General features: G+C 44.9%; 1 protein-coding gene across 3 annotated transcripts in view; it reads right to left on the bottom strand.

Moving 5' to 3' along the window:
• LOC122934979 (shieldin complex subunit 1-like) overlaps positions 1–27,191 on the bottom strand; it is a 176,102-nt gene that overhangs the window by 142,131 nt on the left and 6,780 nt on the right. The window contains exon 1 of one of the 3 annotated variants that reach the window (XM_044290673.1): positions 12,374–12,400. The exons of the other annotated variants lie outside the window; for them this stretch is intronic. The gene's annotated coding sequence lies outside the window, so the exon portion shown is untranslated. Of the gene's footprint in view, positions 1–12,373; positions 12,401–27,191 lie in introns of those variants that run through there. 3 annotated transcript variants of the gene reach the window in all.

Genomic DNA, 27,191 nt, shown 5'->3' with positions numbered 1-27,191 from the left:
CTCCTCCTCTCTTGTTTTCTTTCCTGTCTTTTATTTGAGAAAACCACTGCTAGGATGGCAGATGTGTATAGGAACAGGACCAAAGCTGAACTGCTGGTCCTCTGTGCGGAGAGACGGCTTAAAGCAACAAACCAGACTTCAAATAGGGTTGTTTCAGGTATCGAATTTTCGATGCCCAATCCATACTTTTGTCTGGTATCGACCTCGATACCAGGATTTGCCTTTTTTCGATACTAGGCTTCACTATTGCGCAGTCTAGTATCAGAGAACATGGAGCTCGCTGCTCTCAGCATGCTCCATGTTGTCCTAAGCAGCACAGGGGAGAAGGAAGCAGTCCACCAATGAGGAGAGAGGGGCGGGCGCACTGCGCCACCAATGAAAGTAAATGTTTAATACAAATCCAGGAGGCGGGTGCTGGCGGGGAGCTGCGATTAGCGGCAGTTAACCCCTCAGGTGCCGCACCCACCTCCTGTATTAAATGGTATATTATCATTGGTGGCGCAGTGCGCCCTCCCACCCAGTATTAAAATCATTGGTGGCGCAGTGTGCCCCCTCCCTTCAACCCCCCCCCCCCATAATCAAATCATTGGTGGCGCAGTGCGCCCCCTCCCCTCAACCCCCCAATATTAAGATCATTTGTTATTAAATAAAAAGTAAAAAAATAAATAAAATAATAATAATAATAAAAAAGTTGAAAAAAAAACCCTTTCCCAATTTTACATATAAAATATTCAAACAATAAATAAACATATTACATATCGCCACGTTTGAAAAGTCCAAACTATTAAAGTATTTTAAAAAATGTCCTATGCAGTGAGCGCCATAACAGAAAAAAAATAAAAACAGCGCGATTCGCCATTTTTTTTACTCACCTTGTCCCCCCAAAAAATAGAAAACAGAAAATGCGGAATGCACACAGCTTTTTTTGGTGTTTTATTTTTTTCGTGGTATCGAGTATTGCAATATTTTTTTACGGTATCGAAACAACCCTACATTCAAAAATTGATGGCATTTGAAACACAGGCCCATCGTTCTGTGGAACCGGAGCAGGGACCTTCAGCCCCTGAAGAAGACAGAATATCCTATTCAGGAACTGGCTGGGCATGACAGTACCAGTGCTCAAAGCGCTATGGAATCTTCTCTTTCTCTAATTCTCCAGCAGATTGGTGCCTGTGATACTAATCTGAGGATGCAGCTGTGGTTGCAAGAGCGCCAAGCAGAGCGAGAAGCTGCCCAACGCCAAGCAGAGCAAGAGTTTTCAGAACGCCAAGCGGATCAAGAGTTCACAGAACCCCAGGCAGAGCTAAGGTTGACACAAATTCTGCAAAGTGCTTCATCGTCACCCAAGGGTGAGTCCACTGACACTGTATCCCTTAAACCTCATCTAGATTGTTTCCCTGTCATGGAGAAAGACAGCGATCTGGATGTTTTCCTCAAAAGTTTTGAAAAGGTCTGCAGGCAATTCCAGCTACCCCCTGCCGAATGGGCTAAGTATCTGACTCCAGGACTAAGAGGCAAAGCACGGGAGGTGTTTGCAGCATTGTCCACAACTGTGGATCAAGATTATGAGGCTATTAAAGGCCTTAATCCGACAATTTAACCTCACCCCAGAGGTATACCGAAAACGGTTTAGGACTTTGCAGCGCACAGATACTGACAGCTACTCAGACCTGGCTGTTGGACTAAGGAACCACTTCAGGCAGTGGACCCAGGGAAGGGGTGTTACCACTCTGGAAGACCTGGAGGATCTGATGCTCCTGGACCAGTTCCTCCACACATGTTCTATGGAAGTGACACAGTTTATTCTGGAATGGGAGCCCAGGACCTTGGATAAAAGGTGCCCAGATTGCAGATATATATGCTGCCAGCTGAGGGCCAGAGGCACAGAAGCCCGCTGTGCCCCTGTTAAAACCTTTACCCCTACTCGCAGATCTCCGGGAATTACCCCTGCCCCCAGTCCTGCTGTGGAAAACCGCAGGTGTTTTGTGAGCAGCCAAGTTGGGTATATCAGCACTGCTTGCACAGAAAAGAGGAAAACCACCCCTTTGCCCAAACCATCTATTTCATCCCCAGCAGTTTTGTTTGTGGGTGGGAAAAAGAGGGCATCTTGTGACAATTTACAAGTGGTCACTGTGGGCAACACAGTCACCATGGGACTGAGGGACACTGGTGCCGAGATGACCCTTGTGCACCTAGAGCTTGTCAACTCAGAGGATTTCATCCCCGGAAGAACTCTAACCGTTGCTGGAGTTGGAGGTCTCACCCCTGCTTTACCCATGGCCTGAGTTTACCTGGATTGGGGGGCGGAAAGAGGGATGATGGAAGTGGGAGTGACGGATAAGATTCCCTCTAATGTGTTACTAGGAACTGATCTGGGACGTTTGAGGAGGACGCTGGCGTGCTTGCAGCCACATGTGAGTAGACACCATTCGCATATGGTGATATTGAGACTGTGCATACTACAAAATGTGATAACTCTGTGTTCACTAATGTGTTAGAATCACATAATGATACTGTGCCTAGTGATAACCTGAATTTAGTTACCAATGCATTGGGTAAAGTTTGCATAACTAACCATAATGTAGGTTATAGATGTCCAGCATCGGATAATGGCTTGTGTAGCGGTTTAGTGGCAGGAAATGACATAAAGATGCATGAAGTTCCTATCACGTCCACCCCCACCCTCCTCCACCGAGAGGGCGAGAATGGTGTGTCTATTTCTTCTGTAACCCGCAGTCAGAGTGCCCAGGATGCCAACTCGGGTCGATTTTCTGGGCCCCCTACTGTCTTGGCTATAGAAGAAACGGAGCGAGCTGGAAGTCCACAGCCAGGGGCTGGGATTAGTCAGAATGTGGTGTTATCCACCAGTAAAGACGCAGACGGTTACTTGTTTCAGACTGCACACTGATGACAGTCTGCAGAAGCTGTGGGAGATTGCTGGTCGGACCTCTGAGGAGAGGGACAAAGAAATCATAACCGGGGAGGCTGTATAGGCAAAGTATTCCCAATGGCCCCCAGCAGCATGTCTTTAAAGACAGGCAATTAGTGGTACCTCAGCAGTTCCGGGAGCAACTCCTACGGATTGCCCACGAGATACCACTAGCTGGTCACCTCGGAATAAGCAAAATGAAAAGCCTTTTAAAACATAACTTTTAATGGCCCGGTTTGGCAGATTACTGCCGTTCCTGTATTGTGTGCCAAAGGATGGGGAAGGCTGGACCTGTGCATCGGGCCCCCCTCATCCCTTTGCCTATAATTGAGGAGTCTTTCCAGAGGATTGCTGTGGATATTGTGGGGCCCTTGGCCGTACCCAGCAGCTCGGGAAAACGCTTCATCATGACGGTCGTAGATTATACAACACGTTACCCAGAGGCTGTCGAATTATCATCCGTGAGGGCTGACAAGGTTGCAGATGCACTTCTCACCATATTTTCCCATGTAGGATTCCCCAGAGAGATGCTCACGGATCAGGGGACCCAGTTTATGTCCAATCATATGCAGAGCCTCTATAAGAAAATACAGCTGCAACACCTGGTAGCCAGTCTGTATCACCCGTAGACAAACGGTCTCTGTGAACAATTTAACGGGACCCTCAAGCAGATGCTCAAAATGCTTGTGGATACCCATGGGCAAGACTGGGAGCGTTATCTACCACACCTGCTATTTGCTTAGAGAGAGGTACCTCAGGCATCAACGAGTTTCTCACCCTTTGAGCTCCTGTATGGGAGGAGGGTATGGGGCCCCTAGATCTCCTGAAGGAATCATGGGAGGGAGAACTGGTTTCACCAGAAGTCTCTGTAATTGACCATGTACAGAAATTCAGTGAAAGAATGCAGGACCTGAGCGGTATCGTACATGAGAACATGGTTCAGGCACAGGCGAATCAGAAGAGGTGGTACGATAGAAATGCCAGGGACAGGGTGTACGAGGTGGGTGAGAAGGCATGGGTACTGGTCCCTATGACCCAGAACAAACTCCAGGCGGCATGGGAAGACCCATATCCCATTCATCAACTGCCTAAATCATGTGGACTACGTAGTCCCGGTCGATCATGTTCGCAAGAAGCACAAAGTCTTTCATGTGAACATGATCATGGTACATCATGACAGAGATACGTCCGTCCTGCCTGTCTGCAGTTTGCTGGAGGAGGGGGAAGTAACACCCTGCTGGATTTTGTGGCTGCAGCATAGGAGGTAGGGTCCCTTGAGGATGCTGTAGTTAGCCCACAGCTGTCCGAGTTTCAGAAATCCCAGCTATGGGAGGTACTTAACCCCTTTCTCGCCACTTTTACAGGGAGACCTGGAAGGAATCCCCTGGCCACTCACCACGTGGACACTGGGGATCATCTGCTGACTAGACACACGGCCTATTGAGCCTCCATAGAGGTGAGAGCTGACATGAAGAGAGAGGTAGAGGAAATGTTAGAGCTTGTGGGCATGGGCATCACCTGTGCTTGTCCCCAAAAAGGATAAGACCATGTGTTTTTGCGTGGACTACAGGAAGCTAAATACCATCACCGTTTTTGATGCGTACCCAGCTAGCCAGTGCCCAGTACATAACCATTATGGACTTGAGTAGGGGGTATTGGCAGATTCCCATGTCTCCTGGGGCCCAGGAGAGATCTACCTTCATCACTCCTTTTGGGCTCAAGGAATTCAAGGTAATGCCCTTTGACATAAAGAATGCCCCTGTCACATTCCAGCGCTTGGTGAACCAGCTGTTGGACAAGTTTGAAGGGTTTGCCGTTGCTTACCTGGATGACACTGCTGTGTTCAGTCAGACCTGGGAGGATAACTTCACCTACCTGTCACAGGTGCTCAAGTGAATCCAAGATGCAGGACTGACCATCAAGCCTGGAAAAGTGCCACATAGGCATGTCTGAGGCACCAGGTAGGTGGAGGGACGCTTAAGCCAGAGCCAGGGAAAGTAGATGCCATCTCCAATTGGCCTACACCTAAGACTAAAAAGTAGGCTATGTCCTTCTTAGGGACAGCTGGGTACTATGGGAAATGTGTCCCCAACTATAGCGCCCTAGCAAAACCTTTGACGGACCTCACAAAGAAGAAGCTACCGCAAATAGTTAACTGGACCGCAGACTGCGAGAGGTCTCTGTCAGCTTTGAAATCTGCTCTTGCTAGCCCTCCAGTCTTGCAAAGGCTAGATTTTACCTGCAAGTTTGTGGTTTAGACTGATGCTAGTGCCTATGGCCTAGGCGCAGTGCTCAGCCAAGTGAATCCTGAAGGGGATGAGCACCCCATAATGTATTTGAGCAGGAAGCTCCTACCAAGGAGGTGGCCTATGCCACTATACAGAAAGAATGTCTAGCCATTGTATGGGCTTTACAGAAATTGCAGCTATACCTTTATGAGCGAAAGTTTACCGTGGTGACCAATCACAACCCGCTTAGTTGGTTATATCGGGTGGCAGGTGACAACAGAAAGCTGCTGAGATGGAGTCTGGCCTTGCAACACTGACTTCACTATCCAGCACAAAAAGGGCAGTGAGCATAGTAACGCAGATAGGTTATTCCGTCAGGGAGAGGCGGCCGAGCATGGCTTGTAATATTGATTGCTATATCAATGATCCCATGCCATGTCTTCAATCTGCAAAAAGGTGAAACACTCCACATTGTCACCGCCAGTTCTGTGAGAAGGTCTGGCAGACGTTCTTCTCTACCTCTTGCATGACTTTCTTTGTTTTGGTTTCACTTTGTCATCTCCTTTCCTTATCCCAGGTGTCACCTATTTAGACTAATCGTCTCCCTTTATATTCCCTCCCATACGGCCTCACTTTGCGGTTTATACTACTTCCTGGATGAAGTGTTCACTGCTGGAGGCTGCTGCTGCTTTTGTTGTTTGCTCAGATAAGTCTTTTAATGTATTGTGTTTCCTTGCTGGCTTGATTCTAGGTGACCCTGACTCCGTCCATATTAAGTGCAGGGAGCCGGTGGTCGTGTCCCCTCACTATTATAGGGTTTTCAGGTCTAACACAGTCATAGGTACGTGGGCATGCAATAGTCTACCATTGAGACCCTTGCATGGGCATAGCAGTCAGGGAGAGCTCTTGTGGAAGTAGATTCTTCAAATACGTTGTATGAAATAGTCTAGCCTAGCCTGAATAGAAGAATTTAAATAGTAATATTTTTTTTCTTTATATTTTCCTCACTTATATAGCGCTGACATAGTCTGCAGCCCTTTACGAACATTATCATTGCTTGCTGTCCCCAATAGGGCTCACAATCTAAGTTCCCTTATCAGTATGACTTTGGGAGGAAACCCACGTAAACATGGGGCGAACATACAAACTCCATGCAGATGTTGTCCTTGATAAGATTTTAGCCTAGGATCCCAGTGCTGTAAGATGCCAGTGACAACTGAGCCACCGCGCTGCTGCTCATGCATTGAAAAAGTATTGTATCTCACCAATTCTGTTGTCAATCAGGCTTGCTACAGGAGTATTGCGTGAAGGACAGGCAAGAGAAGCCAGGATTTTGACTTGGTCTTGTCTACAATAGCCCTCATGGCATTCATGTGCATTTAGTGCTGCAGTTACGGTCTTCACGTGGCTGGGTACCGCACATACATACGAGTCACAACGGGCTCCGATGAACTAATTAGGACCTGGTTGTTTAGTCGGTCCTCACTGTTAATAGCCATTGAGCACCCACAAAACCATGTGGCCATTAACACTGAAGACCGATTAAACAATGCAGTCCTAATGATTTCATTTGAGCATGCTGCGCCTTCACTGGCTTGGCGGCAACATAACGGTACTGCGGCACTTCACCCTATGCGTTTCTACACAGATGTTAATTCCTGTGTGTTCTTCAGGGTATTGAGTATCAGAGGCATAAATACACAGCACCATCAGGTACTAAATTAAAATGCTACAGGATGTTCCGGTGAGGTTTAGCTCAAGCGCTATTATTATCATCCATCTTGGGGGACATTCACACAGTGGCAGTCGTGTGGCTTCTGTTTCCCACTGCTTTCAATGGGAGGTAGGTCTGCAGTTTGTATGGCTGGCAGTTTAATGCTGCAACCATGCCAAGAAGGGACAGGTCTCTTCTTGGCGTGGTGTGCGGACAGATGCGGCTTGAAGCTGTGGTGGGTGTCTGCTCACGGTTTAGTTCCATTCAAGGGTCTGCGGCGTCCAAAGTGAACCGCGGCAGAAACTGCCATACTATTTGCAGGGGATGACAGCGTGAACACATATGACAGATCTGGGTCTTCTTTTCCACCGTATCAGCCATGCTTCTACGCAGAGCAACATAAAAATTAAAACAATAATATATTCTTTAGGGTCTATTTTGCCGATTTCTTTCTCCATTTCTTTTGGGTCCAGTGTTTGACAGTAACAATATTACAGTCTTCAAAGCAGCTGTCACAATGTAAAGCGCCAGAACCCCAACAGATCTCATTATAAGAAATGTTTGAGAGGTTCTGAATATTCGGTAATTCTATTATACTTATCTAGCAATTGACCCCAAATACAGATCAATCCTTCCGCCTACCAACTACCAAAAGGAGTCAGCCATAGTAACCAATCATAATCTCTACCTGAAATTTCAACCCTGCACATTAGCGATTGGTTACTGCAGTCAAGTGATCATTGATGAAATACCATTGCTCTGGTATGACAATGTGAGACAGGCTGTACAGGAACCAAGGTACCGAAACCGTGCCAAATGTAAGTGGTAAGTAAATAACCAATGTGGGAGGTCTAAAGGAGTTGTCAAAATTACTGATATTGATATCAGATTGTGGGTGGACAGCTGCAGTGCCAGAAACTGTATAGTGTATACAAAGACTCCATACTTGTATAGTTTTTGTCAGTGGCGTACTGCAGCTCCCAGAATGGCCACTACACAGTGTATGGAGCTGCCTGCATCCCACTCCACCCACTGTAGAGTTGGCGGCCTAAAACATCTGATCGTGAGGGTTTCGGATGTTGGCCCCCCATCGATCTGATATTCATGACCTATCCTGAGGATTGCTTCTGAGTGACTTGGTGACCCTGGCTCAATTTTGCTACTTCTCCAGAATATAGAACTTACTCTTAAATGGCATGGAACACATCCTGTTATATCTTTTGTGCACACCTCACTAACCCTCTTCTCAGGACGATGTTTCGGCTGGGAGGACAGCCAATATATTATACATTTTTGCTATATCTGAGTGTTGCCATTGGTGTAGCGAGCGGGGGAAGGGGAAAAAGGTTGCCCAGGTGCCAAACTGTCCGGGGGGCGCTCTACAGTCTGATATGACTTTACATTAATTGCACTGATGAAGGGAACCCTGCATCATCAGTGCAGTTCGGAGCCTTAAAAAGCTAAAGGACCAATGATGACATCAGGTCCTGAACTGTATAACAGGAACTGCAATGACAATAGTGTAGTTCCTAGGTTCGGAAGGTGCAGCTGCAGGACCTGTGATGACCTCATCAAAGATCCTTCAGACCCTGAATATAGAAGAACTGCAGGGTTGAGGCTAGAACTGAGTGGGAAAAAGAAGGTCCTCTCACTGGATTCAGTAAAAGGAGGTCTTCCCCTTTACTCTCCATGTGCCCTAACCCTAATACTAACACTAACCCTAATAGTAACCTTAACCCTAACTACAACTTCCAATACCTCATGCACACCACACAGTAACCATACTGTATATCTGTAAATACTTAATCTATTATACCTCATACCTGACATATAGTATATACACTAGTGTACTGATACATTGGGAACAAGGTATAATAGATGTAGTGTGTACAGATATATAGTACATACAGCAGTGTATTTATATTTGGAGTATGAGGTATAATAGATGCAGTATGGACATGGACAGATATCAGTACACTGCTGTATGTACTATGTATTGCACACACTTCATTTATTATACCTTGTGCCTCACATATCAGTACACTGCTGTATTTACTATATATGTGAGGCACAAGGTATAATAAATGAAGTGTGTGCAATACATAGTACATACAGCAGTGTACTGATATATCTGTACCCTCTGCATCTATTATATCTCGTACCTCACATGTACGCTGCTGTATATACTATATATCCGAACACACTGCGTGTATTATATGGTATAATAGATGGAGTACAGATATATAGGGGGTCATTTATTAAGATTGGTGTTTTAGACACCGGTCTTAATAAGCCCCTGCGCCGGATCCACCAAAGTTATGTAGAGGCACTAACTCCCATAGTATATACAGCAGTGTACTGATTTGTGAGCTACAAGGAGTCATTTGTACCTCATACTAGGGGTGGGCGATATGGCCTAAAATCTATATTGCGATTTATTGTTTTCTATATTTGGGAGGGCGTGTTTAAACTTTTTTTTTTTACTTTTTAAAAAATTAGCCTCCTTAAGGACTAGAACCCCTGTCATATTCACCCTAATAGAGCTCTATTAGGGTGAATAGGACTTTACACTCTCCCTGCTGCCCTGTGCTTTGTGCACACAACAGCAGGGAGCTGAGTCCCCTCCCCTAAACAGTACCATCCACAGATCCCCCTCCCCTAAACGATGCCATCCAAAGATCCCCCTCCCCTAAACGGTGCCATCCACAGATCCCCCCCTCCCCTAAACGGTGCCATCCACAGATCCCCCCTCCCCTAAACGGTGCCATCCACAGATCCCCTCCCCTAAACGGTGCCATCCACAGATCCCCCCCGACGCTCACAGGAATACATTTATAAACTAATCAGTAACTTTAACTTTATTCATTGGTGATCTCTTTACTGTATACCTTACTATGTCTTAGCTCCGGTAACAGCAGGCAGTGCGGGCGGGCGGCGCTCACTCACCGATGTCCCGCCGCCTGCTGTTACCGGAGCTAAGACAGAGTAAGGTATACAGTAAAGAGATCACCAATGAATAAAGTTACTGATTCGTTTTTAAATGTTCTACTGTGAGCGGCGTGGCCCTGTATATTCTAACCCCCAGGCAAGCTTCCCTGTCACCATGGGAATGCCTGGGGGTTAGAATATACCATCGGATTTGAGTTTTCACAAGCTCACTGAGATCGTGAAAACTCAATGATTTACTGTCAGTCCCTCCTCTCCTCCTCCTCCTCTGTTCTCATTGGTGGCCAGCGGCAGCCAGCGCACAGTGGGGAGGGAGGGACTCCCTCCTTCTCCACTGTGCCGGCTCAGGAGAACATGCGCACAGAGAGCACGATCATATCGCGGTCCGGCGATATAGGCGATATGCACAAAATCTATATCGTGGCACAAATTTATATCGCATATCGCCTATATCGTCTATATGGTCCACCCCTGCCTCATACCACATGACCATCGATAACATGTGACCTGTGACATCACACCTCCTTTTACTCACTCAATTCCCTCTGGAGTCTGTTACCCTAAAACCACTAACTCCTAATCTTAAACTCTAACCCACACAGACAATACTGGTGCCAGGGAAATCTAGTAGATTGGGTCTTAGTTGGCCGGTGATCAGGTGTCACAGGTTAGGGTGGCACAATACTTGGCTTGCTCTGGATGCTGGCAACCCACGCTTGTTGCTATCAAATCACACAGATGCTAATGCTGCTGTCCGCTGGTGTTCTGTACAAAACGCCGCTTGAGTTGTAGGATTGTTTTTAATGGTTTTAATGGTCTCAATGACCTTGCCCACACAAGATGGCAAGGGTTCTATGGGGAGAGAAGGATCATTATTTTACCACGAGAACGAATTAAGTTAAGTTAAAGCTTACTATTGTTTTCATGCTGATATTCTCTACCCGTTTGATGTGTCACACAAACCTACCTTCCTATTTTTAAGGCTGATGTTGAATCCAAGATGGTGGCATTCAAAATAGTCGCCCTGTTGGTGACATAACCTAACAGGTTCCCCCCACAATTTGTATCTAAAATTGGATCACTGTCTGTCAAACCGTTCTCATGGTGTATGGATGTGTCCTTATTTTGTAAACGTAGGAAAGGCGAGATGAGTAATCACATTTCTGTTGGTGTCCTTTCCCATTACTGTAGCTTTATCGTTTCCCTTCTGTCTGTGCCCAGTGACGTTAATCAGTTCCCTGATAGTGAAGGCATAGCTAAACAAGTTTCCAAGAACTGGTATCCTTACATGACCCCACCCCTAGCAACCTCAGCGTTATGTGATTCCATAATTCCAGTACACATATCGCCGCCAGACAAACAAGTACTGGCCTGTCATATTAACCCCTTCCCTGACAGTTGTTTTGTGCATTCGTCCTGGGCTATGTGTTGCACAACTGAGTGATTTCACCAACTGTGGCATAAAGGAATACATGGAGCTGCATGCAGCCTTGTATGCTGCAATTTAAAGAGGTTGTCTTGGAAAAAAATAGTACAAATATACATAAAATCCTAACTATCTTTGATTAGCTTGTTTTGTCTAGGTGGTTATCTCTGTGCCGCCAGTCGGACTGGATCTCGTTGGCACAGAGGGCGGGTGCGGCTGATTGTGGAATAACCAAGACGTTTTTTGCTGATACCGCAGCCAACAAGATCCTGTTAGGCTTCGTTCACATCACCGTTCAGCCTTTCCGTTCTCCTGCTCTGTTTAGGAGCAGGAGAATGGAAAGGACGGAGAAGGCACATAACTGAGCCGAACGGAGCCTAAGGACCCCATAGACTATAATGGGGTCAGTTATGTTTCCGCTCAGATGATTTTGAAGCGGAGACAAAAGTCCTAAACAGAGCAGGAGAATGGAAAGGCTGAACGGTAATGTGAACGAAGCCTTAGTATGTACAGTATGTAGGTCTCAAGTAGCGCTTCCTCACGTAACCCACCCTATTACAGAGTACTCTTGTCACGGGTAATGGGGAAGGGGAAAACACCAGATACACACAAAAGAAATAGACAACAGTCTAGGCCTCAAAAACTAAGGAAGAGGGATGGTGACCTCCTAGTAATCCCTAGGCCGTTCCCTAACTCCTGCCATTATGAGCAGATCCTGATGATGGAAATGCTCATACGCCGGCTACCTATGCCCTGATAAAACTGACGAGCCCTAGGATAGGTAGCATGAGACGACACAGCTGGTTCCTTCCCCGATGAAGAAACCCGGTTCTCCCTTAGGCATAGAACCAAAACACACCAGAGAACAACAAACAGGAAAGGCAACTTGTACTTAACTTCTAGATGAACGGAGAAGCAGGAGATCCAAGACAAACAAGTACTAGCAACTCCAAGAGGAAATATCAACCGCATGGTCAGCAGTGTGAGGCGGACCTAAATAGAGTCTCATCACTGATAACAAGCAGAACCTGAGGAGAGGTGAGATCCTGACAAACAACAACATACAAAGAGGAAAACAAAGAGACCTGTCAGATAGCCTCACGTGCAGCAAGTCTATCCGATCTTCTCACCTCTGTCACGGGAGGGACCGTGACAGTACGACCTTATCAGGATGCGCCCTGTGAAAGGCATTCACTGAGATCCACGAAGAATACGTGAGTTCACTATTCTGGCAATCTGAAACTCAAGATTACCATCCACCATGACGGGAGGGGGTGGCAGGGAGGACGGTTCAGCAGGTTTGACATATATTTTAAGCAATGACTTGTGAAACACATTATGAATTTTCAAAGCCTGCAGAATCTCAAGACGAAAAGCCACCAGATTAATAATGGCAGAGATCTTGTATGGCCCAATAAACCTTGGTCCCAACTTCCAAGAGGGTACCTTCAACTTAATGTTTCTTGTGGACAGCCACACAGAATCATCCACTCTCAGGTCCGGACCACTCATACATCTCTTGTCAGCCATGCATTTATACTTTTTGAACCATTTTTTTTAGATTGTTTTTAATCTTCCGCCAAATAGATGACAATGAAGAGGAGAATCTTTCCGCTTCAGGTATACCAGACATCTCAGTACCAGAAAATGTGCTAAACTGTGGATGGAACCTATATGCACCAAAAAACATTGACTTATCAGTGGACTTCTGTCTACGGTTATTCATGGCAAACTCGGGCAACGACAAAAATTAAGATCACTCTTCTTGATTCTCAGAGACAAAACATCTCAAATAAGTCTCCAGATTCTGGTTGGTGCACTCAGTTTGTCCGTTCAACTGAGGATGAAAGGCAGAAGAGAAGGACAACTGGACCCCCAGACGAGTACAGAACTCTTTCCAAAATCTTGAAACAAATTGAGTCCATCTATCAGACACTACATCAGAGGGAATGCCGTGTAGTTTCATGATGTTATCGACAAACACGTGAGAGTGAGTTTTGGCATTAGATAAACCTGATAATGGTATAAAGTGCGCCATCTTGCTGAGGCGGTGAACAACCACCAGAATCACAGTTTTTCCATTTTGTATTGTGATGTTCCTTAAACACCTTGTGTCGTAGTTCTGAAGATACAAACAACTTTCCTGGAGGACAGGAATCAGGTACCTCTCGCTGGGCCTCCAACACCTCTGCCTCAAGTTCAGGATAAAGGGCGGATACAACCACCCCATCCGCCAATATCCGAGCAGAATCCTCCTAATCACCCCCCCCCCAGGAAAGCAACGCGACAAGGCATCCGCTTTGGCGTTTTTAATCCCAGGGCGATAAGTGACAATGAAATAAAATCTAGTAAAAAAAACAACGACCATCAGGCCTGCCTTGGGTTTAGACGTTTAGCCGACTCCAGGTAAGCCAGATTTTTGTGATCAGTAATTATCGTAATGGGATGAATCACATCAGGTTGCACCAGAATAGGAGCAGAAGCAAAACAATCCTTTATAATGCTTCTTCAGACCAGACTGAGAAATCCACGCCTTTCTCAGTCATATCAGTTAATGGTTTAACAACGGTTGAGTAATTCAATATAAATTTACGGTAGTAGTTAGTAAACCGCAAAAATCGCATGAGTGCCTTCAGATCTTCGGGTCGATCCCAGTCCAACACAGCACGTAGGGTTCTTTCGATACCAAAATTTTGATTCGGTTTTGATACCATAAAAAAGTATTGCGATACTCGATACCATTCGATACCACGCGAAAAAAAATCAAAACACCAAAAATTGCATTCCACATTTCATGGAACATCCAGCCCATAATAGAACAGTCCGATCCTATTTTTTGGGGAGACAAGGTGACAAAAAAAATGGAGCAGAATCGCGCAGTTTTTATTTTATTTTTTTTCTGTTACAGCGCTCACCGCATAGGACATTTTTATTTTATTTTAATAGTTTGGACTTTTTGGACGATTTTTGTGGCGATATGTAATATGTTTATTTATTTATTGTTTATATATTTTATATGTAAAATTGGGAAAGGGGGTGATTTATACTTAATATTTTTAACTTTTATTTTATTTAATAACTATTTCCCCCTTAGGAGCCAGAACTTGGGATTTTTTAATCCCTTGTCCTATTCACCCTAATAGAGCTCTATCAGGGTGAATAGGACTTCACACTCTCCCTGCTGCCCTGTGTATAGTACACAGGGCAGCAGGGAGCTGACTATGGCAGCCAGGGCTTCAGTAGCGTCCTGGCTGCCATGGCAACCGATCGGAGCCCCAGGATTACACTGCTGGGGCTCCGATCAGAAGCTGCCACCAATGAGATGAGGTGAGGGGACCCTGTGGCCACTGCCACTAATGATTTTAACACTGGGGGAGCGCACTGCGCCACCAATGATTTTAATACTGGAGGGGGGGGTTGAGGGGAGGGGGCACACTGCGCCAATAATGAATTTAATACTGAGGAGGAGGGCGCACTGCGCCACCAATGAGAATATAAAGTTCTGAACTAAGTATCATGATATGTACATTGGCGCCCAGGGATCTCACTGCACTTACTATTATCCCTGGGCGCCGCTCCGTTCTCCCGCTATGTCCTCCGGTATCTTCGGGGACTTAGTTATACTGGGCGGAGACTTCCCTTGTTCTCCTGGGCGTTTCCTTCTCCCAGGCTGTAGTGTTGGCCAATCACAGCGCAGAGCTCAGAGCCTGGGAGAAAATAACCTCTCAGGCTGTGAGCTCTGCTCTGCGATTGGCCAGTGCTACAGCCTGGGAGGAGACGCCCAGAAGAACAAGGGCAGTCTCCTCCTACTATAACCAACTAACCGAACATACCGGAGGACATAGCGGGAGAACGGAGCGGCGCCCAGGGATAATAGTAAGTGCAGTGAGATCCCTGGGCGCCGCTGTAAATATCATGATACTTAGTTCAGATTTTTTTGCCAGATGAAAGGTCCTCTTTAATACAGGAGGAGGGTGTGGCACCTGAGGGGTTAACTGCTGCTAATTGCAGCTCTCCGCCAGCACCCGCCTCCTGGATTTGTATTAAACATTTACTTTCATTGGTGGTGCAGTGCGCCCGCCCCTCTCTCCTCATTGGTGGCAGCGGCACAAGGGGAAGGGAGAGAGTGCTTCCTTCTCCCCTGTGCTGCTGAGGAGAACACGGAGCGCGCTGAGAGCAAGGTGCTCCTTGTTCTCTGATACTAAATTGCGCAATAGTGAAGCCTAGTGTCGAAAAAAGGCAAATCCTGGTATCGAGGTCGATACCAGGCAAAAGTATTGATTGGGTATCGAAACAACACTAACAGCACAGACTTTTTCCGGATCCATACGAAAACCCGAAGATGAGAGTAGGTACCCCAGGGATTGCAGTTCTGGGACCGCAAATACACACTTCTCAATTTTAGTATACAATTTAATATCTCTTAAGATCTGTAAGACCTGTCTCACGTGATCCTCATGCGTCTCCAAATCAGGGGAATAAATTAAAATATCATCCAGATAAACCTGCCCACCAGATGATGAAACATGTCATTGATGATCATGTTGAAAAACAGCAGGAGCATTGGTCAAACCAGGGATGCTGAACCTGTGGCCCTCCAGCTGTTGTAAAACTACAACTCCCACTATGCCATTATGTAGGCTGATAGCTGTAGGCTGTCCTGGAATGAAGGGAGTTGTAGTTTTGCAACAGCTGGAAGGCCGCAGGTTGAGCATGCCTGGGTCAAACCAAAAGGCATGACCAGATTCTCAAAATGACCCTCAGGAGTATTAAAGGCCTTTTTACATTCGTCCTCTTTCTTGACTCTTATCAGATTATATGCCGCCCTCAAATCCAACTTAGAGAACACCTTGGCGCCGATAATCTGATTGAATAAATCTGGGATCAAAGGAAGGGGATAGGGATCACGGATAGTGATGCGATTAAGTTCACAGAAGTCTAAACATGGCCTAAGAGGTCCATCCTTTTTTTTAACAAAGAAGAATCCTGCAACCACTGGTGATTTGGATGGTCTAATATGACCTTTAGCCAAACTCTCGGTGATATACTCTCACATGGCTACTCTTTCGGGTTCAGAAAGATTATACAACCGAGCCTTTGGCCATCTAGCTCCGGGAATAAGGTTGATGGTGCAATCATACTCCTGATGAGGAGGCAACTCCTGGTCTCCACCCTCAGAGAAAACATCAGAAAAATCCGAAAGGAAAGAAGGTAACATTTTAGTAGTTACAACAGAAAGCGAAGTGCTGAGACAGTTGTCAATGCAGTAATTATTCCAATCGAGAATCTGTCTCGCTTGCCAATCGATGGTAGGGTTAAGTTTGGTTAACCATGGTAAACATAGCACCAGAGGAGCAGTCAAACCCTCCAGCACAAAACATGAAATGGATTCAATATGAGAATCTCCCACCTTTAGGCGAATGTCCTGCACTGGCCATTCACTAGATTAACCCCTGCCCCACTGTCAATAAATACTTCCATTTCCACAGTTTTGGAGTCTAGCACCACCTTAGCAGGCAGGAGAAATCGGGTACTACCGGTAAATGACAAAAGTACATTCTCGTATTCCCCACCCACACTACCAAGAATGAGAAGAGAACTAAACGCATTCGTTTATTTTTCTTTTCACCTTGATGTTTAACATAAGGTCATACGTTAACAAAATGTCCTCCTTTACCACAGAAAAAGCAAAGTCTTTTCTTAATCCTAAAGTTTTTATCACCTGGTCTAGGAGTGACCTGCCCCAATTGCATTGACTCATCACCAGACATGAGCTTGAGTGTCTCTTTATCCAGAGTGTCAGAAGAGGCCGCTTCGCCATTTGATAGTACGTCCCGGGTGAGAAGACCTTTAGATCTCTCCCTCAGGAGTCTATCAATACGTACCGCTAGAGACATGGCCGCCTCCAATGATTCTGGATTTTCGTGAAATGCCAAGGCATCTTTCAGGTTCTCAGACAACCCTTGACAGAATTGTGATCCGGTTGGCAAGGAGAAAGCCCAAGACTGAGTGTCACCTTTAAGTAATGAAATAATAATACCCACTCTTTGACTCTCGTCCCCAGAAGAGTTAGGACGTAGTCTACCTCCAAAGACAGCCCCTGCATACAATCGACCAGTATAGAAACAGTATCTATAGCTGCACTAAAAACACACATTTTAATATGTTTTCTGTACATAATTATCAATATGTTTTCTGTGCATTTGTCAACTGTCCCAAATTTGCTGGAACTGTACTTCATTTTAAGAGATAGTCCCGGAAAATTCAGACCGAAAGTAGGTGGGGGACGGGGGAAATGCAAGCCCCATCTATAGGTGGGTGGTCCAGGGTGAGTTTAGGGAGTTGGGTGGAGTGAGGTCTACATGCTCCAAATTTACATGGGACAGTGTTCTAGGCATGCTATGCAACCTGTGCAGAGGTCATTGTGTGGGGAGGAGGATGAGGTGATCTGTGACCATCACCTATGAATGGTGTGTGTGAATGGTGGATCCTGTGTTAGGCTACTTTCACACTGGCGTTTTGGCTTTCCGTTTGTGAGATCCGTTCAGAGCTCTCACAAGTGGTCCAAAAACGGATCAGTTTTACCCTTATGCATTCTGAATAGAAAAGGATCCATTCAGAATGCATCAGTTGGCCTCCGTTCCGTCTCTTTTCCGCTTTGGAGGCGGCCGTCTGACGAAACTGAGCCAAACAAATCCGTTCTGACACAATGTAAGTCAATGGGGACGGATCCATTTTCTATGACACAATCTGGCACAATAGAAAACAGATCCGTCCTCCATTGACTTTCAATGGTGTTCAAGATGGATCCGTCTTGGCTATGTTAAAGGATCCACACCAAACGCGAGTGTGAAAGTAGCCTTATTTATATGGGAGCGTTATCTTTTTTTTTTACAATTTTTATTGTAGCTTTTGTTGGAATAAACATGGTATCTGGCTTATAAATCAGTAATCATTTAATTTAAAAAAACGATAGATGGTAGATAGACTTTGGGCAAACTGTGAGGGAAGGAGGGGGAAAAAGTCCTGTCGTAGGGTGATGGGCATAGGATAATTGTTTATTAGCATAGATAGATGGACTCTCAAATACAGAGTAGGGTTCTGTTCTGGCAATTAGTGAGAGAATTCTTGATACAAGGGGTCCAGACTTCCAAGAACCGGTCATAATGGTCTGATAGGATAGAAGCTAATTTTCCATTGATCATATAGAAGCCTGGGTCTTTGTTTAACTTCTAAAAAAAAGTCTAATGCTAATTTCACACATGCGGTTCACTGTATCCGGCCTAGCCAGATACTGCCGTGCATCTCCAGACCCCAGTGGGATTGTCAATGCAACCCTCTTCTCCCACTCTTCACACACTGATAGCAACACCGCAGGAGAAACGCTAGCACAGGCTTCCAGTATCCGTAGTTTCAGGTACTGCACATCTCGTATCTTCACAGCATAGATAATTGCCTTCAGATGACCCCAAAGATAAAAGTCTAAGGGGGTCAGATCGGGAGACCTTGGGGGCCATTCAAATGGCCCACGACGACCAATCCACTTTCCAGGAAACTGTTCATCTAGGAATGCTCAGACCTGACACCCATAATGTGGTGGTGCACCATCTTGCTGGAAAAACTCAGGGAACGTGCCAGCTTCAGTGCATAGAGAGGGAAACACATCATCAGTGTGTGAAGAGTGGGAGAAAAGGGTTGCATTGACAATCCAACACATTGGGCAGCAGATTGAACACATTTTATAAGTGGTCAGAAACCTGTAAATAACTCATGAAAGAATAAAGTTACGTTAAAACCAAGCACACCATTGTTGTTTTTCTTGTGAAATTCCCAATAAGTTTGATGTGTCACATTACCCTGTTCCTATTGAAAAAACAAAAGTTGGATTCAAAATGGCCGACTTCAAAATGGCCGCCATGGTCACCACCCATCTTGAAAAGTTTCCCCCCTCACATATACTAATGTGCCACAAACAGGAAGTTAATATCACCAACCATTCCCATTTTATTAAGGTGTATCCATATAAATGGCCCACCCTGTATATCTGGGCACTTTTGTGTGTAGATTTCCAGACTTGCTTTCAATGCCCATCAGAGTGGAACCGAGGTAAGACTCCTACCCTAGAAATATAGAACAACTGGGATATTTAGGAAGTATGAATTAGGGCTGAGTAGATTTCAGTAATGAGACCTTGGCATTTGGGTAACGTAAACAATAGGTTTTTCGTAAGGAGTCAGTGATAGAGGAGTAGTCGCATTTTTAAGAAGGGCAGGGATAAATATTTTGGTTGGAAGAAGCGAGAGGTTTCTGTGGTTGGCAGTTTATATCTTCTTTGTAACAAAGCAAAGGTGGAGATGCTATCCATAGAAACGAAGCGGCACATTTATTAAGACTAGCGTTTTAGACGCCGGTCTTAATAACCCCTATAGCTAGAGGTGGTTCTGCCAAAGTTATGAAGAGGAGCAGGCCTCTCTATAATTTTGGCACATCCAGCGCCAGTTCTAAATGTAAGACAGCTTCCTAGGCAACGGAAATTATGAATGAGACGGGCCTGATGACCTATCCCCTTCCTCGACCACCCACGCCCACAATTGTAGACCTGGCGTGAGCGGGGCGAAGTCACAGATAGTGGCGCAACTAACCATTGCGCCACTATCTGCGCCTCAAATGCACCTAATTTACGCATATTTCCGCTTAGTAAATTACCCCCTAAGTGGTAGATCTTGGTGAGCTGACCAGAGCCTAAAAGACAATGGGGAATCATTTCCGGGAGGAAATAAGGGGATTTTCAGTAATGGTAGGAGAAGCAGGTGGGGAGAAATTAAGCGGGCTGATTATTTAACCGAGTCCCAGATTTTGAGGGAGTGTTAAATAGGGGGTTAGGGTCATTCCATGACAAGTGGACCAACCTAGAAATCCGACCCTCTCCAAATTGAATAAAATTTTGCACATATGTTCCCTAGGGTCCTAAATGAAATCTTAATTTTTTTTTTTCATCTGGGCCTCTGTTGGTTCCAGAGTTTCAAGTAGCTGATGATGGGCCAGCTGTAATGCGCTGCTTGCTGCGTAACCCAAAGTGGCAACTTTGTCAAGGCACAGTATTTTAAGTAGTTAAGCTAGGAGGCTGAAATTTTGCAGGTTAGTAAAACTACTTAGTCTAAGTCTAAGTTTGGTGCCTTAAGAAGGCTTGACTCAATTTTTACATGCCAACAAATTGACAAATGACTGTTAAGGGCCTACTTTGACTGCCCACTGCTCCTGACATGCATGTCCGATCAGGCTGTAACTTTGCCAGGAGTTATGGCCCATGCGATATATCTTAAGGTCACATACACAAGCTTTCCAACCAACTTGAAGACAAGATATGATTAGACAAAGAAATTACATTTCATATTTTTGCCACTATTGGGGTGGAAATATCTCAAATGTGTAGTTTTTAATCCTTTTTTTTTATTAATCTCATCTAAAAGAGCATGTTTTTTGCCCCAAAGGTCACCCTGTTTTATCTTTGACCTGGCCTTATGGTGGCCAGAACTAAGCTCACAAGAATGTTGCCATTTTGCATGCGTGCATGAACTTCACTACAAGGAGATATTTTTGGTGGCCTCCTGTCTGACAGGCTGGTGAGCCAGAAACATAAGATTATGTAGTGCTGCTGAGCTTGTTAATCGAATAGAACTTTTAGATATATTTCCATACACATATTCTAATTAATTGTGGGTTGCTAGTTTAAATTGGATTTAATTTAATTTTAATTTAATTGGTTTCCACCTATGGCCCATATTGCTTCAATATACTTGAATAAATGACCTACAAGCTACACATTTGGCATCCTTGCTGTTCCTAAACCCAAGCAAGGAAAAATGCTGTCTGAGGACATAAAAGAAGAATTTACTGGATTTTAAAAATGATGAATTTTCTAGAGTATGTCCAGGCAGAAAGGATTGTGTGTCTGTGAGGAGAAATGGTAAAAAGCTATTGAAGCAGATAGGTTGATCTTGTGCAACTTGAAGGAATTGTACACCATCTATCGGGACAAGCATGGGCCTTAAATTGGGTTCTCCAAATTCTGTGAGTTTCGGCCAAAATGGTGTGTTACTGTTGGCTCATCAGGAGTTAATTCAGTCTGTCTGCACAATCCATCAACATGTTAAACTTATGCTTTTGGCCACGACACTTCCAGATAACTACAAAATTCTTTGAAGTAAAACTGTGATATTGAATCAAAATATTGCATGTTGCAACAATGTGAAAAGTGCCCTGGAAGGACTGCTCTGGAAGAATATCTTGCTGATTATTTTAAGGAAAGTGACCCTGATGATACTGTTTAAGGATGAGCGAATCGACTTCGGATGAAACATCCGAAGTCGATTCGCATAAAACTTCGTTCTAATACTGTACGGAGCAGGAGCTCTGTACAGTATTCGAATGTATTGGCTCCAAAGAGCCAAAGTTATTGCTTCGCAAAGTCTCGCGAGACTTCACACAATAACTTCATAAATTAATTTGTACTGTAAAAAAACATCATTTATTGCAAGTGTTCTGGAACCTGATTGTCAATCTGTCCTCAAAGTATCCCGTCTTTAACCAGGTCAGTACGTAGCTTGCACCTATGATAACCCCTGGTGGATTGGCAATACATGTGGAGTTTCAATTGAGGAGCATGATGGTTTGATAAATTTCTTGCATCCCCATGGTCCTGTGCAAAGTCATTTTACTGGCCTTCCCGCAGAGACACTTGCTGGGTCCCAGAAGAGCATGTTATTGCTTCCCTTGATGCACCCACAACATCCTCTGGCAGGCAATATGTCGTCTCACAAGATGTTTTGGGGAACATTGACAGGAAATTCAAAACTTTGTGCAATTTGAGAAAGATTGGAAGAGAAGTCTTGTGAAATCTGTATTTTAGTATACATGTTGTGTTTTACCATGGCTGGTATCTTCTCTGGTTGTTGGAAATTGCTCCTTGGCAATGGGAATAATTCTGTTGAACTGGCAGTAGCTGAGTCGTCCAATGCAAGATTGATGATAAACGTGCCAATTTAAATTGTCAACCCACAATAATTTGAATATGTGTATGGAAATATATCTAAAAGTTCTATTAGGATAACAAGCTCAGCAGCACTACATAATCTTATGTTTCTGGCTCACCAGCCTGTCAGACAGGAGGCCACCAAAAATATCTCCTTGTAGTGAAGTTCATGCACGCATGCAAAATGGCAACATTCTTGTGAGCTTAGTTCTGGCCAACATAAGGTCGGGTCAAAGATAAAACAGGGTGACTTTTGTGGCAAAAAACATATTCTTTTAGATGAGATTAATAAAAATAAAAAGATAAAAAATTACACATTTGAGATATTTCCACCCCAATAGTAGCAAAAATTGGCAAAAATATGAAATGTAATTTCTTTGTCTAATCATATCTTGTCTTCAAGTTGGTTGGAAAGCTTGTGTACGTGACCTATTTTTTGACCGATTGTCTTAGGTAGGGATCTCATTTTTTGCGGGATGAGGTGACGGTTTGAATGGTACTATTTTGGGGGGCAAACGCCATTTTGATCGCTTGGTGTTGCACTTTTTGTGATGTAAGGTGACAAAAATATATATTTTTTAAAAATATTTTTTTTTAGGGGTTAATTTATGTGATATTTTTATAGAGCTGGTTGTTACGGATGCGATGATACCTAATATGTACACTTTTTTTTATTTATTTCACTTTAACACAATAATAGCATTTTTAAAACCCCCAAAAAATGATGTTTTAGTGTCTCCATGTTCTGAGAGCTATAGTTTTTTAATTTTTTGGGCGATTGTCTTAGGTAGGATCTTATTTTTTGCGGGATGAGGTGATACCCAATATGTGTGTGTTTTCTTTTTTTTTTAATATAAAATCAGGGGAAAGGGGCGTTTTTTTTCTTTTTTTACTTGAAACTTATTTTTTTTTAATTAAAAACGTATTTTTTTACTTTCTTTTTTTACTTTAATACTGTCCCACTTTGGGACTTTACTTTTTGGGGTCTGATCCCCTCTGCAATGCAATACAATACATCTGAATTGTAATGCATTGCCTGTTAGTGGATGACACTAACAGGTTGATTAGGAGACTCGTAATAGACAATACATGATACTTAGAATATTAGGGATAACAAAAAAAGCGGTTTTGAGGAGTCGGCAGAAAAAAACCCGGATGCCGCAGTCCCCCGGCCGGTATCTCTATAACCCACCAAAAGATGGAACATATCATATTATTGATCTGCAGTATGTGTAATGGTGCTGTGGTGGTGATGTTGCAGACTTCTGTGCAATGTATGATGTGCGGTATGTGCTGTGCCCCACCACGTGACAATATGATGTATGGGGATGATCTATATGTCCTTCTGAAAGGGTGTTTATTTGGAATGTGCCTTAATGTGTCCAAGCCCCATACTCGCTGCTAAACCTTCCTGCGAATGAAATATATATGTATTCAGATGTATTCAGCTTTTTACCATTGCTCCTTATTTATGATATCCCCGATGCGGACTTCACATACTGGGCTTTTCTATATGTATAATAGTGTTTAGCATATTGGATGCGGCTCTAATACTGTTCTAGTTCCGACCTCCTCTTGCTCCGATTGGCTGTGCTATGATGCGCTGTGTGCCGGGTCACGTGAGGACGCCGCTACGTTTCCTTGGGAGGCGGGCTGGAACGCATGGCTTGCGTTCCACCCCTCCTCCTGATGAATGCGGCGCCGCCATGGCTGACTCGGTGTGCATCATCAAGCAGGAGCGCTCGATAGTAAGTACCAGCTGTTACATTTAATTATATTATGCCCTGAAGCCACATGGGGGATATAAATAGGAGTCTATGGCCACCCTTACATTACCTCCTGACGAAGCTGAGGCAAAACGCGCGTCGGGGTCCTCTGCCTGTCTCGTGCCTGTTGTCTCTGCCCTCCATCATGTCTCATGGTATATTGTGACTTTCCATCAAGTTATCCACGGGTGAGTTTCTGCTTACAGCTCTCATGAGGGTCTGGTGTATGGGGTCTCATTTACCTACTTGTTTTGTATCCCATAGGGCAGTGATGGTGAACCTTTTTAAGACAGAGTGCCCAAACTGTAACCCAAAACCCACTTATTTATCGTAAAGTGCCAACATGGCAATTTAACCTGAATACAACAGTCCAATATAGTATATCTTCCATGTACTTTATCATTTAGCTATAATAGCCTGCCTACATTCAGTGCCCTGCCTGTGCCGTTCATAGTGTGCCCTGCGCTGATGAATGGCAGGAAAAGTCTAAGTTATATTGGTACACCATAGACTTTTTCCAGGGTGCGGGTGCCCACTGAGAGGGCTCTGAGTGCCACCATTGGCACTCGTGCCATAGGTTCGCCAACACTGCCATAGGGGCATTATATTTTGCCTATGCTCTTATTTGTATATTAAGACCCAGCGCTTGAGTCTCATCTTGTGGATATGTACATAGGTGATGATCACAGTTAAAATTATTTTTCAGGGGTTTGTGTATGATATAACCCTCTGTTTTCTGTGAATCACCATATTACATATTCTATATACACCTGACATGTGTTCCATCTTTTGGTGGGTTATAGAGATACTGGCCGGGGGACTGCGGCATCTGGGTTTTTTTCTGCTGACTCCTCAAAACCTCTTTTTTGTTATCCCTAATATTCTAAGAATCATGTATTGTCTATTATGATGAAATAAAAAATATATATTTTTTACACTGGGCATTCATTTGTTGTTTGTTGGACAACACTTTAGGTTTTTATAGTAGCTTTTTTTGTTTGCCCTTAATTATGGTATTATAAGTGAGGCCTTTTTTCTGTCTGGTTCTATGCCTAGGAGACTCAGCCTGAGGCTGGATCTCCTCGAGACCCATAGCAGGCAGGTCATGATCCTGTGCAGGGCATTGGGCAGCCTCTGCATGGCATCGGGCTGCCTTCTCACCCATCGGGTCCCCGCCACAGCAGCGCGAGGACTTGATGGGCTCCCTCACCCGCCTCAAATCCCTTCTATGTCGCGGTCAGCGCTGACCGCAGCATAGAAGTGGGTTAATCCGCCGGCATAGTCTTGTACAGTGATGCCGGCGGATACAGCAGGGGCCCGGCTATCAGGGACTGCCCGCCCAATCACCGTGACGCAATAGTACATCAAAATGTGGGAACGCACCTGCCGCCATGACATACTATTACATCATATGTTGGGAAGGGGTTAAAGGGTTTCTGTCACCTGAAAAATGGGTATTAAGCTGGCTGACATTAGCGATGTGCTAATGTCAGCTGAACATAGCTATATCAGTGCCATCTCACTGCCTGCTGCCGTTATTGAGAAAATCAAACTTGTATAATATGCTAATTAGCCTCTAGGAGCAGGGGGGGGGGCGTTGCCCCTGCTCCTAGAGGCTCCGTTCTCTCACCTCTGGCCACGCCCTGCCATACTAGATTGACAGGGGCAGGCCTCGTTGGTCTCCTACATCCGGCCCTGTCTGCAGTGTAAAGCTTCCTCACTGCATCTCGATCCGTCCCGGCCACCGACTGCAAACTGTGGTCCCCAATGCACGGAACGGCCGCACAACGGCCGTGTGCATGAGGCCTTAGACTACCACATGATCGCTAACGAACGTTCCTGTGAATGCTCGTGAATGATGAACTGGCCGACAATTAGCCAGTCTAATACAGGCTTAGGGCTCATGCACAGGACTGTATGTATTTTGCGGTCCGCAAAAAATAAGGATGACGTCCGAGTGCATTCCGTATTTTGAAGAACGGAACAGCTCACCCCTAATAGAACAGCACTATCCTTGTCTGTAATGCGGACAATAATAGGACATGTTCTATTTTTTTGCGGAACGGACATACGGACACAGAATGCACACAGAGTAACTTCTGTTTTTTTGCAGACCCATTGAAATGAACGGTTCGGCATACGGTCCGCAAAAAGAAAAAAAAACGGAATGGACACGAAAAGAAAATAAATTAGTGTGCATGAGAACTTAACTGCAATTACCTGCTTGTCTTTACACAGAGGTGATATCATTGCAGGCAGGATTAGAGTCACAGATAAGACAGGACCCACCATTCAATGTAGGCGATTGTCACATCTGATCTATTCTATCCTTGTACAATGACCTCTGCACAGGACACAGAGCATGAGCAATGAGGTCCTTCCTGTCCACTGTGTCTATGGACCATGGGGCTGCCGTAAAGCAATTTTCTTAATGATTTCTAAATGCTGTTAAGAACAGCTCAGGTAAGATGGCCGCCACCATAATCATGTTCAGGAAATTGAATAAAAAGCTTGCAGCCAACCAACCTCCATATTCATTACTGGTGCCAGAAAATTGCAATTGAAATCTGCTGCTATTCAATATATTTGAAGTTCTACGTTGCACTTAGTAAAAAGATTTAGTTACGTTTAAAGGGGTTGTCCGGGTTCAGAGCTGAACCCGGACATACCCTTATTTTCACCCCGGCAGCCCCCCTGAGCCTAGCATCGGAGCATCTCATGCTCCGATGCGCTCCAGTACCCTGCGCTAGATCGCGCAGGGCACGGGCTCTTTTGTTTTCAAATACACACTGCCGGGCGGTAACTTCCGCCCAGCGGTGTGTTCGGTGACGTCACCGGCTCTGAGGGGCGGGCTTTAGCTCTGCCCTAGCCGTTTTACTGGCTAGGGCAGAGCCAAATCCCGCCCATCAGTGCCGGTGACGTCACCGGGGTTCCTGTCAGCCCCATAGAGAACCCCGGTACGTCACCGGAACTCAGAAAAATGCCTTTGCCCTGTGCAATTTAGCGCAGGGCAGAGGAGAGCATCGGAGCATGAACTGCTCCGATGCTCATGTCAGTGGGGCTGCCTGGGTGAAAATGGAGGTATGTCCAGGTTCAGCTCTGAACCTCGACAACCCCTTTAATTCTGGCCTCATTCTTCATAACTACATC

This window comes from Bufo gargarizans, chromosome 4 (genome assembly GCF_014858855.1).
Source record: "Bufo gargarizans isolate SCDJY-AF-19 chromosome 4, ASM1485885v1, whole genome shotgun sequence".
Classification (NCBI taxonomy): domain Eukaryota; kingdom Metazoa; phylum Chordata; class Amphibia; order Anura; family Bufonidae; genus Bufo; species Bufo gargarizans.
Note: the sequence above shows the minus strand (reverse complement) of the source record. Positions and strands in the feature narration are given on the sequence as shown.